This window comes from Myotis daubentonii, chromosome 6, assembly GCF_963259705.1.
Source record: "Myotis daubentonii chromosome 6, mMyoDau2.1, whole genome shotgun sequence".
In the NCBI taxonomy this organism is placed as follows: Eukaryota; Metazoa; Chordata; class Mammalia; order Chiroptera; family Vespertilionidae; genus Myotis; species Myotis daubentonii.
This window is the reverse complement of record NC_081845.1, coordinates 30,162,762-30,180,560: the sequence shown is the minus strand read 5'-3', so window position 1 is coordinate 30,180,560 and position 17,799 is coordinate 30,162,762. Positions and strand designations below refer to the sequence as shown.

Genomic DNA, 17,799 nt, shown 5'->3' with positions numbered 1-17,799 from the left:
TTGTCCCAATACACCAAGGTTGTGGGTTCAATCCCCGGTTAGGGCACATACCAAGAATCAATCAATGAATGCATCAATAAGAGGAACAATAAATTTCTCTCTCTCTCTCAAATCAGTAATAGAAACATTTTTTAATCAATCAATCAATCAATCAAATGCCAAAGGCTAAAGACAAAGAGAGAATCTTAAAAGCAGCAAGAGAAAGCAGTTAGTTACCTACAAGGGAGTACCCATATGACTGTCAGCTGATTTCCCAATAGAAACTATGCAGCCCAGAAGGGTGTGGCAATAAATACTCAAAGTGATGAATAGCAAGAACCTACAACCAAGGTTACTCCACCCAGCAAACCAATCATTTAGAACTGAAGGTCATATAAAGAGATTCACAGACAAGAAAAAAGCTAAAGGAGTTCATCACCACCAAAGCAATATTATATGAACTGTTGAAGGGTATTCTTTAAGAAGAGGAAGAAGAAGAAAAAGAGAAAGATCACAAATATGAACAACAAAATGGCAACAAATACATACCTATCAACAATTGAATCTAAAAATCAAAATAAATGAATACAAAATCTAATGAACAGAATAAACTGGTGAATAAAATAGAATCAGAGGCATGGAAATGGAACAGACTGACGATGCCCAGAGGGAAGGGGGGTTGGGGGGGGGGAAGACATTAAATAAAGATCTTATATGCATATATGCATTATCTATGGACACAGACAATAGGGTGGTGAAGGCCTGGGGCGGGGTGGGAATTGGGTAAAGGGGGGCAATGAGGGGAAAAAAGAGGGACATCTGTAATAATCTCAACAATAAAGATTAAAAAAAAAATATGTAGTTAAGTAGGCCACATATACTGATCAATAGAAAATGTGTGGGTCAGTGCCCTGGGATCCACCTGATAGATTCTCTTGTTTCTGGACCAGCAGCTTTCAGACATCATTTCATCCCTCTTTGTGGCATCTCAGAGATGTTTGTCAGAATTTCAGCAAGCTCAAGAACAATCCTAGCTGGTCTTCCACCATCTGTGCTAAAATGTAGTAACTAGTTACTACAGAGAAACTTGATCTACAATATAGTTTTAAAGGAACAAAGTAAAAATCCACACTACTTTGCCTATTCTTGGTAGTATTGTTCCATTTCTGCACTTCAACAAGTTAATGCAAACTCTTAAATTAGCACAAGCCCCACATTCAGGCTGGAAAGGGTTCACATCAATATCATTTCTCCCCTGGCTCAGCTTCTAAAGAGGAAAAGAGAGAAAGACTGAGCTCAGTCCACCTGGCCATTGACTGAGCTAAACAACTTTCCCTAAAAAATATTTCCTGCCAATTCAATGTCTCCTTCTCTCAAGCCTGTTATATACACAGATTGAGAGTTTCTACACTGATAGATAGATAAGCTCCTTTCAAATGAAACACTAATCAGGTTGCTTCTTGTTTCAGATCCTTCAGTGCACTCCAGGCACCATTCTTAGCATGGTTTCAAGGTGGCTTCCCCCATCTGTATTTCTCTGCTTCTTCTCCCTGCCCCTCCAGGAGCCCTGCTGTTCTATCAATTCTCAACTAAAGCTGACTCTCCGGAAAGAACTAGGGCTTCCCGTACTGCTCCTTTATTACTCATATTTTCTCATTGTACTATATATGATTCATTAAATCTCTCTGTCTCACTCACGATTAAGCTTCTGGAGGCAGAGGCTGGGTTACCTGTCTGCACATCCCAAGGACTGGCTCATAGTCATTTCTCAGTGCAGGCGGAATGCCTATTTCCAAACTATTCAGATCCTCTTTCCTCTTCCCTTCTCTTATGAATAATTCAATGCTAAAGTCATTTGGCCCAAGTAACGTAGATGTTACACTTGGAGGTGGGGTAGACAATTATAAATATGACAGAAAAAAATAAATAAAATCTGTAGTGTTAAATCAGAATTGGAGGCATTGCTATGAACTCCTGGAGGGAGGGAGGGAGAAAGGGAGGGAGGCCCAAATTCTGTCCCTTGAGATAGCCGGGACCAATAATACAGCAAAAGCAATGAGCACAGCTAGCACTGAAATCTTGGTTTCTAAATACCACCTTCCACTAAAAGGGAACTAGAGTTCTTTTGAAAATGACTGATTCTAGGGCTGGGTCCAGGAAAATACAAGGTAAGCATGGAGTATCTTAGATTAGAAAGTAAGGAAGTGCTAAAAAATGATGAAGATGTCAAAAGTCAGCTTGAATGGATGCCCACTGGCCACATGTGGAACACTTTGAGCATCAAATATTATAGAACTAGAGGCCTGGTGCACAAAAATTTGTGCACTCGGGGGGGAGGGGAGGGGGTCCCTCAGCCCGGCCTGTGCCCTCTCCCAGTCTGGGACCCCTCGGGAGATAACGACCTGCTGGCTTAGGCCTGCTCCCGGGTGGCAGAGGGCAGGCCTAATCCCTAGGTGCAGCCCCTGGTTGGGCTCAGAGCAAGGCCGATTGGGGAGTTGGGGCGCCGGCCCCTGTCATGCACAGAGCAGGGCGGATCGGGAGGTTGTGATGCCACCCTCAGTCATGCTCAGGGTAGGGCCGATTGGGGGGTTGGGGTACTGCCCCCTGTCACACTCAAGGCAGGGTCGATGGGGAGGTTGTGGCGCCACCCCCTGTCACACACAGAGCAGGGCCAATCCGGGGGTTGGGGCACTGCCCCCTGTCATGCACAGAGCAGGGCCCATCAGGGGGTTGAGGAGCTCCCCCATGTCACTCACAGAGTAGGGTCGATAGGTGAGTTGGGGCACTGCCCCCTGTCACACCCAGGGCAGGGCCGATGGGGAGGTTATGGCTCTACCCCGTCACAGAGCAGGGCCCGTGGAGTGGGGGTGGGGGGGGGGGGGTTGGGGCGCCGCACCCTGTCACACAGAGCAGGGCTGGTGAAGGGGTTGGGGTGCCGCACCCTGTCACACACAGAGCCGCAGGGTGATCAGGGGGTTGGGGAGCTCCCCCTATCAGGCACAGAGCAGGGCTGATCAGGGGGTTGGGGCACCTTCCCCTGTCAGGAACAGAGCAGGGCCGATAGGGAGGTTGTGGCCCCGCCCCCTGTCACACACAGCCTCAGGGCGATCAGGGGGTTTGGGCGCTGCCCCCTGTCACGCTGATCCCGGTGCCGGGAGGCCTCGGGGCTCCGCTGATCCCGGTGCTGTGAGGCATATTACCCTTTTACTATATAGAATAGAGGCCTGGTGCATGGGTGGGGGCTGGCTGGTTTGCCCTGAAGGGTGTCCTGGATCAGGGTGGGGGTCCCCACTGGGGTGCCTGGCCAGTCTGGGTGAGGGGCTGAGGGCTGTTTTCAGGCTGGGACTGAAGCTCCCAACTGCTCCTTTTTTTCTTTTTCTTTTTTATTCTGGGCCAGCTTTAGCTCTGAGGCTCCAGCTCTTAGGCCTCCGCTCCTGAAAGCAGGTATCTGGTTTGTTTCGGTTCTCAAAACTCTGTATCAACTCCAGCTCTGAGATCCCGGCTAACTGAAAGCAGGTTTCTGGGGTTTTGTTTAGCTTCTATATTCGTTACAATGTTTCTTAAACTGCAGGCTCAGAGGCCGGCAAGGCAGGCAGGGAACGTTGGAGTCCTCCGTCACTGAAGCAAGCAAGCCTCATGTTAGTTTCAAGCTGCCTGGCTGCCTGCCGCCATCTTGGCTGGCAGTTAATTTGCATATCTCGCTGATTAGCCAATGGGAAGGGTAGCGGTCCTACGCCAATTACCATGTTTCTCTTTTATTAGATAGGATGGATTGTAACCATGAATTAAAATAGGACAAAATGAGAGCATACTTACATTACTTATGATTCTGTTAGTACTTGAATAAAATGGAAAGTTTAATGAGTAATGGGATATTTGCAAAGCTTCAAAGCACTTCCCCTCAAAATATGAATTAATCGCAAAGGGAAAAAGTAATTTTATAGTGGAGAAACCTGACGGAGCAGCTTAATCAAGTGTATGAAGCTAAGACAGACAGTAACAGGCCACTTTAACACCATGCCACTGAGAAGATGCAATGTGAACACAGAAGTCTGCCATAGTCCTGCGTAAGTAGCCTAACCTGAATCTAATGGCAAGGAAACTTCAGCCAAACCCAAATTGGCAAGGGGACCTTCTACATATGATTGACCTGTCATCCAAGATGGAGAAAGTCAGGGGAGACTGAGGAACCATTCCAAGTTGAAGAAGCCTTAGGCGATGTGACACGTAAATGCAATGTATTATTCAGAACAGGAGCCTTTTCCTATAAAGAATAACTGGTGATTAAATGGGGTTTGGAGTTAGCTAGTAGTATATTATCAAAGTGAATTTCCTGATTTTAATGGTTGTAGTACAGCATCTAATGTGCTAAATAAAGGGTTATTCCTACTGTACTTGCAACTTTTTTCCTCTCTAGATTTTAGATTACTTTCATTTTTTAAAAAGTTGAACCCCCGCCACCCCCCCCCTCCCCAAAACTAGACCATGCCATTAGTGTTTTAAAAGTATAAGCCAAATGCAAGTCCATTTTAGAACTATGATATATACTGTTTCGGCCTTCGAATTCACGAAAAAAATGTGAGCATATTAATTTTGGCGGAAAAAAAAAGAAAAGAAAATGGTAGAGATTATCTTTGACTTTTCTGCAGTTGCAGTTTTCTAACTACGCCGCCATGTCACAAGCGCCCTCCCGGCCGGGTCTGCGGTTCCGGTCCCGCAGCGAGAGAGCCCAGCGGGCTGCGCCGGCCGCCGCCCGAATTCCGGCCCCGGCCCGGCCCGCGAGCCCGCCTGGGCCTGGGGAGGCGGCCACGAACCCCGCCGCCCGCGGCCACGCCCAGCCCGCTCGCTGCGCCAGCCCGGCCAGCGGGAAGCTGAGTCGCGCATTGTGGGAGCAACGCCTTCCCCAGCCAGAACTGGAATTCCTGAGTCCGGGAAGTGTTGTGCTTGGTGAAATTTGTATTTTAAAAAATATATATAATAATAAAGTATTTAAAAGAAAGCGAAAACACATGTACCAGGAGTGGGGTTCGAACCCACGCGGACATACGTCCATTGGATCTTAAGTCCAACGCCTTAACCACTCGGCCATCCTGGTGCAGACGCACGTAACCCCTCTCTCTCGTCCTACAAGCTTTATTCCACCGTCCTCCGCTCCCTCCTGCGGGAATGCCGCTTTTGTGGTCCTCGCAGCGGCAGCAGGGACGGCCTTCCCGCCGGAGCTTCGGCTTCCCGCCGTCCGGCTCACGGTGCCCCCTGCCCGCCGCCGCGAGGGCCACTGCCGGGGCGCTTGCGGCGGTGGCGGCGCTGGGCCGCGCGCAGGCCCAGCCGGTTATGCTTCCGGTTTCCAGGTGCGCGGGCGCAGGAAACAAACTAATCAACTTCTGGATTCCCAGGAGCGCGTTCTGGAGGCTCCCGGGACAGGTGGTGCGGGGATGGAGCCCAGGGCTCCGTGTGGGGTTTCTTTTCCCCGGAATGGGATAAACTCGAGGAAATGGGCAGGAGGAGAGGTCTGGAACCCCTACGGGCGGGTCGTTTTCTTCTTAGCATAAGTCACAAGTCACACGGGAAGAACGCTTTGTAGAAATGTGTGTCTATATACAGTATAGTGACATGTGTGGGTCGCCAACCAGTGGGTTGCGACCCCTTTGGGGGTCAAACGATCCTTTCACAGGGGTCGCCTAAGACCATCGGAAAGCACATATATAATTACATATTGTTTTTGTGATTAATCACTATGCTTTAATTATGTTCAGTTTGTAACAATGAAAATACATCCTGCCTATCAGATATTTACATGACGATTCATAACAGTAGCAAAATTACAGTTATGAAGTAGCAACAAAAATAATTTTATGGTTGGGGGTCACCACAACATGAGGAACTGTATTAAAGGGTCGCGGCATTAGGAAGGTTGAGAACCACTGGCTGTGCCACGGCCAATGCAGGGTGGTGTGGCCCAATTGGTCCTCCCTGCTGGCTCCCGGCACCCACTCACTGCACCACTTCACTGGCAGTGCCATGGCCTCCTCTCTGTTCCCTTGACCCAGCCGTGCATACATGTTTGTGTTCTCATTTCTTAACTGTTCTTCAATCCTTTCCTTCCTTTCTGTGCGCAGGAGTTTCATTTTGCTCTATCAACTCCTTTTCCAGGATTTCTGCTTCGTTCCTCACCACCAGGGCCTCCAGTCTACCAAGGCTTATGTGTTCTGGAGCACCATGGGGCCTGGAGGTCGAGGCAGGACCTGGCAGCCATGCCCTTGCTCCTACCTACCGGGCAGGCGCTGTCTTTGACTAAGAACGTCTATCATCCTGGACACTACGCACATTCACCTCATTCTGCTGGGACCGCGCCCGCTGGCTCCTCACCCACTGGGTCTCACGGTAAGAAACCCATTGCCCTGCCACTTCCTGGAAGTCCTGGATCCCTGGGAACATAGCCACCACCCGGGGAACCTGCCACACAGCCTGCCGCCCTGGTTCTCTGAGCTCCAGTCAAGAACATTGACTGCCCTCAGGATAGTAACTGGTGGAACTGCTCCTGACTCACTTTGCCACGTAACATTGTGAGGCCTCAGTGGCCTGCACCTGTGTGCTATCCTCAACAGTAGCCCTCCTACTGAGTGTCAGCCCTGGCCCTCCAGAGCACACAGACAAGAACGTAGAGCCGGTTCCTGTGGCCATGCCCTGTCCTGCTGAGAGAAGAGGGGGAACTTGGACTCTGCTGGAATCTAGAAGACCCATGGGGTGACAACATAAGGATCGCCACCCGATACCCAGCATCTCCATCTTATTGCACCAAATTGTCAGAGGCCTCAGATTTCAAAGAACTGGGCTTTCAAGGCACTTATAATGGTTATAATAAAAATATGTATTGCGTGCTACCTCTGTGATGATCATTGTTCCAAGCCTTTACATATATGATGTAATTTAACGTTCTTAACAACACTGTGAAGTGAGTGTTCCAATCTCCATTTTGAATTTTAGGTAACAGAAGCCCAGTTACAAACTCACTCAAATACAAGATGTGTGCCCCACTCCCCACCTGGGGGGTGGGGGCATTGCACTATTTGGATAACATTTTTATTTAACCTCAGACTTAGCTTCCAACAAGCCCCTAGTACAAGACAGTTCTGAACAACACAGCCTTATCGTAGGGCATCCCTCAGTAGTGACTTCCGAAGCCTCGAGATTATATTAAGTGTCTCTGGCTGCTGTTAAGGATGGGTCTGTAACACATGTTAGTCTAATCAGAGCTACAGGTGCTTCTGAACTAGTGGAGACCAGAAGACGTTGGTCTGCTGTGTGGCTGATTGTATTTTGCCGAAGAGGAAACCATAATAGTATCTCTCTTCCCAACTGCTCTTCTTCCACTGTGACTTGACACCTCTACCATCCATAGGGGTGGGGGAGGGCTTGTGTTCTCCCTCATTGAACATGGGGAGGCTTGTCTCTGTGGCAAAATAATGCTGTGTGACTTCCAAGTCCAGGGCGGCAAAGGTGCCATATACTTTGCCTTGTTCTCTTGGGATGCTTGGCCTAGGAACCCAGCCTCCGTAGTCTGAGGAAGCCCAAGGAACTGCATGTACTAGTTCCAGCTGACAGCCCCAGTTGACAGTCAGAACCAACTGCTACAGGTATAAGTTAATAGGCTTCAGCTGATTCTGGTTTCTAGCCATCAAGTGATACTGCCATTAAGTCTTCCCAGCTAAGCACCCAGATATCATGAAGTAGGAACAAGCTGTCCCCACTGTATATTTTTCCAATTCCTGACTCACAGAACCAATGGGCAGAATGAAATTGCTATTGTTTTGTGATGCTGGGTGTGTTTTTTTTTAAATGAAGCAATAAATGAGAATTCTGAGACTGATAAGCTGGGATATTGTAAGGGAACCCTGGGAGTGCTGCATAGAGACAGGCTACCAGAAAATAAAACGAACATGGGGAAAGCAGAGTCCTGTGGTGAAGAGTCTAATAAGATCTGGCCCCACCATTGGTTGGACTCCTTTCCTCCATTTTTACTGGATTCTGGGTCATGCTGCCATTTTCCAAATTCACGTCATACATGGGACTGCCTGAGCGAGAAAGAATGCAAGTTCCATTCCTAGGTGCTAGCTGCAAGGGAGGCTAGGAAGCAAAGCTCTGGCTTCTGCTTTAGGAAGCAACCCCCAAAATGGAGGAAATTTTCCAAACATAGGAAGGGTGTTCAAAAGATGCTGGCAACTACAAACATGACAAATAAGCACACGAGTGTTGGAACAAAATGTGAAAAGCACTGCATACTGACCGTCGTTATAAGTGACAATATTAAAGAGAAAATGACAATATTGCTTTCCAACTTTATTAAAGACAGATTTTGTTTTATGGAGCAGTGTCTCAGTATCACTTTACATGTTTTATCTCCTTTAATTCGTTTAATCTAATTTTCCCATTTCTATTTTAGTTCACTTTTAATGTTCTGCCTCTCTTGTTTGCCTTTGTGGACAAAAAAGGGGCCACATGCTGAGCCTTGACAAGCTCAGGGAAGGCCTTGCATAGTGGCCTTACAAACTCAGAAACCTAAAGTAACCACATATGGATGGTCTGAACTTAAAACTTTCTAACTAAAAGCAAGTCATGGAGGGTAGTCATGTCTTAGGCTGTTATCTGCCCTGACAAAGGTCAATCTTTACCTAACTGAGCCTATTGTCTTTTTGCATCTGTAATAACATACCTCGGAATATCAGGGTAATTTTCTTTTTTCCTGACCCATTACTGCACAGAGCAGAGATCACAAAACCCCTATTGTTATTGTTATCATGTTAATTGTTAACTGCTAATTATCCTTTACCCACAGATATAAAAGAAGGATGTGTCTATTCGTTTTTTAACTTTTTACCCAATCCCAGAGATTTCTCCACTTTGCTTTCTTCCACCTCCCTAATCTATCACCAATGAATTTCATGTACATCTTCCCCCTTTGAATCTGATGTATAAAATAAGTGATAAAACTGCCATTTTCCAGAGCATTCTCTCAGTCCTTTGATAGTTTGCTTCCCGGCAATTGTTGTCAGTTTGACTCAAACAAAATCATAAAATCATAAAAATTCTTACAGGTTTGGATGTTTCTTATATTAACACCTTACTTTGTCTTTATTTGTATTTTTCTTTAAAACATCACTCCTATCTTATTGAAATTATACTTATTCCTAGTTTAACTTAGAATTTTTCTTAATCTATGTTCATGGTTTTCTTTTTACATATTGTAGCTTGTTATTTTTATTTTATAATTAAATATAATTATCTTATTTTGTAATGGTTCACTTTTCATTGTATTTTTATTTTAGCCACTATATTTTAATTTCAACATTTTAGTTTTTCTTAATTTTCTCTCTTCCTTATGTTATTTTACTTTAAATTTTTCTTAGAAATATTTATTTTACTTTGTGTTTTTGGTGAATCAGAAATATGGCCTCTCGGGAAGTGGCAGTAAAGAGAGAAAGGCCAGGCCTCTGTCCCCGCAGGCTCCGCACCAAGGAGACAGGGACAACCTAAAAGGCAGGGTTTTCCTGCAGCCTCTCAGGATGGGGGCTCAGACTAAATTAGTTCAGTATTAAAGGGCAGGGTGAGCTTAGAAAATGTCGAACAAGGGCACACTCAGATTATATATCAGATGTGTCGGGTGACCATACTTGTCATTTATCATCCAAACCCAGACACTTGTGAAAGTGAAAGAAGGAACTATTAAAAATCATGCAGGGACAAGCCTGCAGGAATCTGGTCCCAGGAAATTTACATATGTGAAAGAAATGAGCATGCAAGTTTAGGCTCACATGAATTAATATCAGTTCTGAACTTAATAAACACTTATTGAATAAAAATCATATTAAAAATTATATAACAGTAAGTGGAAATCAAAACGTAATTCCTGATGTAAGAAACACTTTTCTTATTGGGCCAATTAGGAAAATCCAGATAGGAAATTGTAGCTGCCTTCACCGGTAAAGCACTTGATGTGCATTCTGGATAACATTACACACATATTCATCTTTTTCTTTTTCGTAGGTATCAGCAGCAATCCTTTAATCTCATTTGGTTGTAGACAGAAAGTATAGAACTGAATGAAGGTCATTCTCATGGTTTGCCTCTACATCTGGGAGGATAACGATCCCGTAAAAAACGTCCCGTCAACTGAAGGAGGTCCATAGCGGAAGAACAGAACCTGCATTTGAGGAACCTATGGGGCATTCACAAGGAGAGGTCAAGTAGACAGGATATAAACATCTGGAGCTCAGGTGACAAATCTAAGCAAAAGATAGAAACTGTTGAATAACTGACTCAGGCAAATTTCCCTGCAGGCCAGAACCACAGGCAGAGGGGCCGCCCAGCACAATGCCTGTGTAATCAGTCTCTCACTGTCCCCTGGGATGCTCAGGCAGGACCCAGCTGGGTACATTATGACCTGGGACCCACGACTCAAAAAACAGTGTTTTTCAAAGGTGAGACTAGAGCAAGCAGAAGAAAAAGGAGTCAAGCTTGGGTGCCAGTGGCTCAAGGAGGTTGTCCATGCATGCAGGCAGCACCTGGGTACCTTGGATAGAGTTGAGACTGTGTATTTGCTTCTTGTCAGACAAAGTAAAGAGAGCTACTGGGGTCATCCGTGGCCAGTCTCCCCTCCACAAAGGTTTGGAAATTACCACCTTACGGTAGCAAAGCCATGGGACTGATGAGATCACCCACAAAGAATGTACAGAAAAGCAAGTGTCAAGGGCAGAATCCTTGGCCATTTCACGTGTCAGTGTGTGGGCTAATTTATTTGACCCAATAACCTGAAAAATATGTGAGGTAACTCTGTCTTTTGATGCTACCAAACACTGGAAAGCAGTAATTTTTCTGCTTTTTCTCCTCTTTTTTCTTAGCTGCCTTTACCACACCTGGTGATTTATTATAGCTACTATGGGGTGCACAGGTGCAGCTATGGAGAAGGCAAATACTGTCCACCAAGCCCACACTAGGTATGTGGTCTTTGGAAAATTACAGCCTCTTTCTTCTGTTAAACAAATCAGAGGAGTTGGTAATATAAATTATGAAGGTTTCCTTTTGTTTTGGTTTATTTTGTTGAACGAGGTGATCCAGTTGGCCAGTTACAACATGGTGTACCTACTATAATCCCAGGAGTTTTTATTTGTGGTGTACAAATAAAAATAGTAAATAGTAGTATTTACTATTTTTAAGACCCTGTGAAAATTTTGAAAATGTAATGTATATATATTCTTCTGAATAAAAAAGCAGACCAAGCAAAGAAATAGTAGGTTGAATGGAATTAATAGCATCATGCTCTTCAATTTATTTATTAACAAATAATGCAATAGTAGGATGGAGAGAGGAGTTTGAAATTATATTTTATCAAACTGTAAGAACAGGCAGTTCTTTGTCATTTTTTTAACCAAAGAGTAAAAGAAAAATAAATTAATATGCTAGTGAATATAAAGGTTTTTTGAGTTATTCAAAATCTATAAAGGCCTTTAGGTGTTAGAAGAAATTTCCAAAATTTTCATTCCACTTAAACATTGAATTTAAGCCCAAACAAAATTATGCCATAGAATACCATAATATATAATTTTACCAAATTATATTCAGAGGACACACACGGGCGGGGGGGGGGGGGGGGGTTAGGGGGGAACCTACCAACTTCATCTACTTTTAGTATTTTCAGCTTTCCCCTTCTAATTTTTGGTCCACTTCAGTCATGTTCCCTAATCCTATTCTGCCCTTCTGAGTATTCAGGTGTATTCAGGTGTATCTTGGATGAACAAAACAGGTCCAGAGACATGGAATCATGGAACAGACTAAAGATTCTCAGAGGGAAGTGGAATGGGTGGGGTGTGGGTGGGGGCTGGAAGAGATCACACAAAGAACTTGTATGCATATATGCATAACCCATGCACACAGACAATAGTGTAGTAGAGGACTGGGGGGGGGGTGGGAGCTGGGTTGTGGGGGACAAGGAGGGAAAAATGGGGGATATCTGTAATACTCGCAACAATAAAGATAACTTTTTAAAAAAGAAGAACGGGCACTTTCTTTCACTTCCCAGTTTTACTTTCTCCTCTGTGAGTGCATGTTTTAACATCTTGCCACTTGGTAACATTTCTAGTTTGACAGGTTTCTTCCATGAACAGATGAAGGTTATGAAGAGAATCCATGTTACCTCATTTTATGCCCTTTTAAGGGAGCATTAGACCAGGGTAAACCACAGGGCAGGGCAAAAGAATAAACTAGTTAAACATTCCTAGCTGCAAGAGAAATTCCTGTCTTCGTCACATGGAAGCTAAATAATTTCTTTTTATCTAGGGGTAACATTCCTCATATAGCCTCTTTACCCGCAGATCCTCTTCTTGATTTTGTGCACAACCTGTTTTGAAAGAGTTGGAGCACCAGCTCAGCTGCTGGCAGCTGGGAGGCCCACAGGGCCATGCACCAGTAGCTCTGCCAGGTCAGCCTCAGCAGGGAGAGAGCCTTGTAGCCCAGCTGAGCTCACAGCTCAATGGAAGGGCAGTGTAGGGTCTTCCAATCTCTCCTTGGTCTTCAACTCCTTCAGGGGAAGGCATGGTTTTTCACTTATTTCTCTGCACAATACACCTGCAAATCAACAGTTTTGTATTGAATAAGCATTATGATCCCTAAGGAGTCTGTATGTATGTGTGTATGTGGAGTGGAGAGAGGCATTCCCCTACATACTTAGGAGAATGGATTGAGGCATCTCAGGGTACCCTCAGATATAGAGACCTCAGTGATTGAGAACAGTTTAGGACTGATGCCCAGAGCCACTGTCTTGAATCACAGCCTTTCATGAACAAAGAGCTAAGTACTTCACACAAATGACTCTACTAGATGTCAATATATATATATATATATATATATATATATATATATATATATATATATATATATACACACACACACACATACACACACACTAGAGGCCTGGTGCACAAAAATTTGTGCACTCGGGTGGTCCCTCAGCCCGGCCTGTGCCCTCTCGCAGTCTGGGACCCATCGGGGGATGTCCACCTGCTGGCTTAGGCCCGCTCCCTGGGGGATTGGGCCCAAGCTGGCAGTCAGACATCCCTCTGGCAGCCCGGCAGCCCTCGGGGGATGTCCACTTACCAGCAGGGAATGGGCCTAAGCTGCAGTCGGACATCCTTAGCGCTGCTTAGAGGCTTCCGCCACCACCTCTGTGCTGGCAGCCATCAGCCTGGCTTGTGGCTGAGCAGAGCTCCCCCTGTGGGAGTGCACTGACCACCAGGGGGAAGCTCCTGCATTGAGCGTCTGCCCCCTGGTGGTCAGTGTGTGTCATAGTGACCAGTCATTCCCAGTCGTTCTACTGTTAGGGTCAATTTGCATATTACCCTTTTATTATATAGGATAGAGGCTGGTGCACAGGTGGGGGCCGGCTGGTTTGCCCTGAAGGGTGTCCTGGATCAGGGTGGGGGTCCCACTGGGGTGCCTGGCCAGCCTGGGTGAGGGGCTGATGGCTGTTTGCAGGCTGGTCAAGGCCCCCAGTGGGGACCTTCACCCCATGGGAGTGTGGCCAGCCTGGGTGAGGGTCTGAGGGCTGTTTTCAGGCTGGCCACACCTCCTTCAGGGTGGGGATCCCTATTGGGGTGCCTGGCCAGCCTGGGTGAGGGTCTGATGGCCGTTTTCAGGCTGGCCACGGCCGCAGGCTAGAAGCAGGTATCTGGGATTTCTTTACCTTCTATAATTTAAACTTTGTAGCCTTGAGCAGAGCCCAATGCCACCCAGGGTAGGTAGGAAGCTTGGCTTCCTCCATCGCCAGGGTAACCCAAGCCTCCTGCTCGCTCCAGCTCCGTGGCCACCGCCATCTTTGTGATGGAGTGACAGAGTGATGGTTAATTTGCATATCACTCATTTATTAGATGGGATACACTAGAGGCCCAGTGCATGAAATTTGTGCACTTTGGGGAGGGTCCCTCAACCCTGACTGCGCCCTCTCACAGTCCAAGAGCCCCTGGGGGATGTCTGACTGCCGGCTTAGGCCCACTCCCATGTAGTGGGCCTAAGCCGGCAGTCTGACATCCAGCCATGAGCCCAGCTTCTGGATGAGCAGCACTACCCCCGTGGGAGCACACTGACCACCAGGGGGCAGCTCCTGCATTGAGTGTATGCTCCCTGGTGGTCAGTGCACGTCATAGCGACCAGTCGTTCCACCATTGGGCCCAAACCAGCTCTCCAACATCCCCCGAGGGATCCCACATTGCAAGAGGGAGCAGGCCAGGTTGAGGGACCCCACCGGTGCATGACTGGGGCTGGGGAGGGACATGGAAGGTTAGCCAGCTTGGGAGGGGCCACGGGAGGGCTCCTGGGTGTGTCCAGCCCATCTTGATCAGTCCTGACTGGCCAGACCCCAGCAGCAAGCTAACCTACTGGTCAGAGCATCTGCCCCCTGGTAGTCAGTACATGTCATACTGAGCAGTTGAGTGGCCTTAGCATATCATTAGCATATTACATTTTTAAAAAAATATATATTTTATTGATTTTTTTACAGAGAGGAAGGGAGAGGGAGAGGGAGTTATAAACATCGATGAGAGAGAAACATTGATCAGCTGCCTCCTGCACACTCCTCACTGGAGATGTGCCCGCAACCAAGGTACATGCCCTTGACTGGAATCAAACCCGGGACCCTTGAGTCTGCAGGCCGATGCTCTATTCACTGAGCCAAACCAGTCAGGGCAGCATATTACATTTCGATTGGTTGAACGGCCAACTGGATGACCAGTACTTACATATTAGGCTTTTATTATATAGGAGATATATATATATATATATATATATATATATATATATATATATATATATAATATAGATAGATAGATATAGACATATAGATATAGACATATAGATATAGACATAGATATAGATATAGATATAGATATAGATATAGATATAGATATAGATGATATAGATATAGATATAGATAGATATAGATATAGATATAGATATAGATATAGATATAGATCTCCATGAAACCAAAGCCAATACATTTTGTCCAAAAAATTTTTAAATAATCTTTGCTGGAAGAAAAAAGAAAAAAGGAAGAAAATCCTTTCCAGATAAAACTTAGTTTTACAATTGTCTTTGCATCCAACCTGAGCCTATACCTTTAATAAGGTACAAAGTAGTGTTCCAGGCCAGTCATGCTGGCTTCAGGTCCTGTGACTCAAGCCTTCGTTGTCTCACTGCTTAGCCTTTTCAGATTGACCATTCTCTTGGATGGTCTGCTTCAGTCCAAGTAGCTTCTTCTCCAATCACATCTCTCTTCCCCTCACCAAGTTCCACCCCCTGGGTCATGCTTTTGAGACATTGCCCCCCCACACTGGGCCCAACACACACCTCTACTAGGAGGGAAGACTAGATATTGGGCTTTTTACTGTAAAATAAACACTTTTTAAAAGGTAGACATCACAGTAAACAAGTTCTGCATATCTCTAATTCTGCATTTAAACCACCAACATTTGAATAACTTTTAAATAAAAGATACTATGCAAAAAAAAATACTATGCAAAATGCTAAGATAAAAAAAACACACAAATAAGATGCTATTGGTTGCCCTTAAAAATAAAAAAGCAACGTGGAAACAACCAAAGAGGATTGAATAAAGAAGAGGTGGTACACAGAGACAATGGAATACTACTCAGCCATAAGTAAAGATGAAATACTGCCATTTGTAACATGAGTGGATCTTGAGAATACCATGCTAAGTGAAATAAGACAGGAAAAGTCAAGAACCATATGTTTTCACTCACATGTGGAATATACAACTGAAAGCAACAGTGGGCTCTCTCTGGAGCACGCCTACACCTTTCTTCCCTCTCAGGCGTGCATCTTTACTTTTCTCCCCTGAACTCTAAGGGTCCCCAGGAGGCTTGCAACCAGGGGAACAATGAGCAGAGGCAGCTCGTCCCACGCCGAACCTGTCTCCACAGCCCCCTTTTATCTGACGTTTCAGTGAGCCAACAGCAGCTCCGCCTTGGCTCACTTCTTTCCTATAACATTTCTCGGGAGCCAAAGCAGAGCACTGACTAGGCCCTAGGCTCTCTCCTAAGCTTTTTCTACCCTAAGGCAGTTCTTTATTTCACTGTCCCAGCTTTAAGAAATGTCCTCTCAGAATCACCTGGACCCATATTGTGAAGTCTTTCCTGCACAAACTCAAGAACCCACATGCTACCGGCCAGCCAGAGGCCTGGTCCCTTTCTGGTGACAAAAGGATTTGTTTTTTCACTGTAAGGAAGAGGTTTTGAACTAATTAGGCCTACTTGATATGCTTGAATTGCACAGGAAGCTTTGTCAACTAAGAAAATAGTAGTGCTGCCCTAACCGGTTTGGCTCAGTAGATAGAGCATCAGCCTGCAGACTTACCGGTCCCAGGTTTGATTCCGGCCAAGGGCATGTACCTTGGTTGCGGGCACATACCCAGTGGGGAGTGTGCAGGAGGCAGCTGATCGATGTTTCTCTCTCATTGATGTTTCTAACTATCCCTCTACCTTTCTCTCTGTAAAAAAATCAATAAAATATATTTTAAAAAGAAAATAGTAGTGCTATATTTGTGTACATCTATATTCTTATTACTAAATGGATATTATATACTAGAGGCCCAGCGCACAAAATTCATGCACTGGCAGGGTCCCTAAGCCCGGCCAGCGATCAGGGCCGATTGGGGCCTTCTGGCTGCCGGTTGGAGCCTTCCTTCATTCTGTGCCGCCCCCTGGTGGTCAGCACATGTCACAGTGAGCGATCGAACTCCTGGTCTCCCGGTCAAACTTTCGAGAGGGACACTGCATATTAGGCTTTTATATATATATAGATTGGAGGTTACATAAAAACTCCAAGAGTCTACCAAGTCCTGGTACAATATTCATTTGTAATTATTTCTATCTTAAAATGTTCTATGTTAGAGAAAAGCAAAGTTCTTGGTCAGATTATAATCAGATCTATAACCATGTCATTTTATATTTTGTCATCTACAGACAGTCATTGTTTTACTCTGATGCTTTTGCAAGTATGTTTCATCTTCAACAAACATCTATGAAAAGAACTCTGACTCATTTTAAAACCAAGGTTTTCAGATAATAAATGTTTAGATCATACCTTTCAAAAAAAACTGAAAGAAATGAACAAACAAGACAAACAAACAAAAAAAACCTCATAGACACAGACAATGTGATGGTTACCAGTGGGAAGGGGGTAGGGCGTAAAGAGTAAAGGGGGCCAAATATATGGTGGGGAAACAAGATTTGACCTTGGGCGGTGGGCACACAATGCAATATGCAGATAATGAATCAGAGAATTATGTATTTGAAATCTATATAGTTTTAATAACTAAGGTCACCCCAATAAATTTAATAAAAAAGCAGTATAGCAGAGGAAGCACAGGTTGCTCAGTGAAGAGAGGGATGATGCTGGCCAGGAGAATGCACCTCAGGAGCAGTGCTGGTCGGGCAGAGGGGTTAGAGAGCAGTGGGTGGTGCCATTTGCAAGATAGTGTGAACAGGAGCTGTGGGTGGGGGAAAAGGTGGGTTCTGTAGCATTAAAAGTGCTGGTGGGACATTTAGTTGCAGTTGTTTGATAGACAGTGGGAGGTACAGATCCAAGTCTCAGCTGAGAAATCAGGGCTTGAGATACCGATCTGGAAGCCATCAGCATAAACGGTATTTGAAACTCTGGGAGTGAGAGGAATAGCCTGGGGAAATCAGGTAGGCTGAGAAAAGGCCTTGAATACAAACTCAGCAGTGAGGACTGGGAAGAGGGAGAGGAATATGCAAA

General features: G+C 45.4%; 1 long non-coding RNA gene and 1 other non-coding gene across 2 annotated transcripts; one reads left to right on the top strand and one right to left on the bottom strand.

The window, feature by feature from the left end:
• Positions 1-4,991: 4,991 nt before the first annotated feature.
• On the bottom strand, positions 4,992-5,074 carry TRNAL-UAA (transfer RNA leucine (anticodon UAA)). Its single transcript has one exon. It is a non-coding gene; the product is annotated as a tRNA-Leu (tRNA).
• Positions 5,075-7,533: 2,459 nt separating this feature from the next.
• Positions 7,534-11,575, top strand: LOC132236453 (uncharacterized). Its single transcript, XR_009453314.1, has 3 exons — positions 7,534-7,613; positions 10,058-10,250; positions 10,875-11,575. It is a non-coding gene; the product is annotated as an uncharacterized LOC132236453 (long non-coding RNA).
• The last annotated feature ends 6,224 nt before the right edge of the window (positions 11,576-17,799 follow it).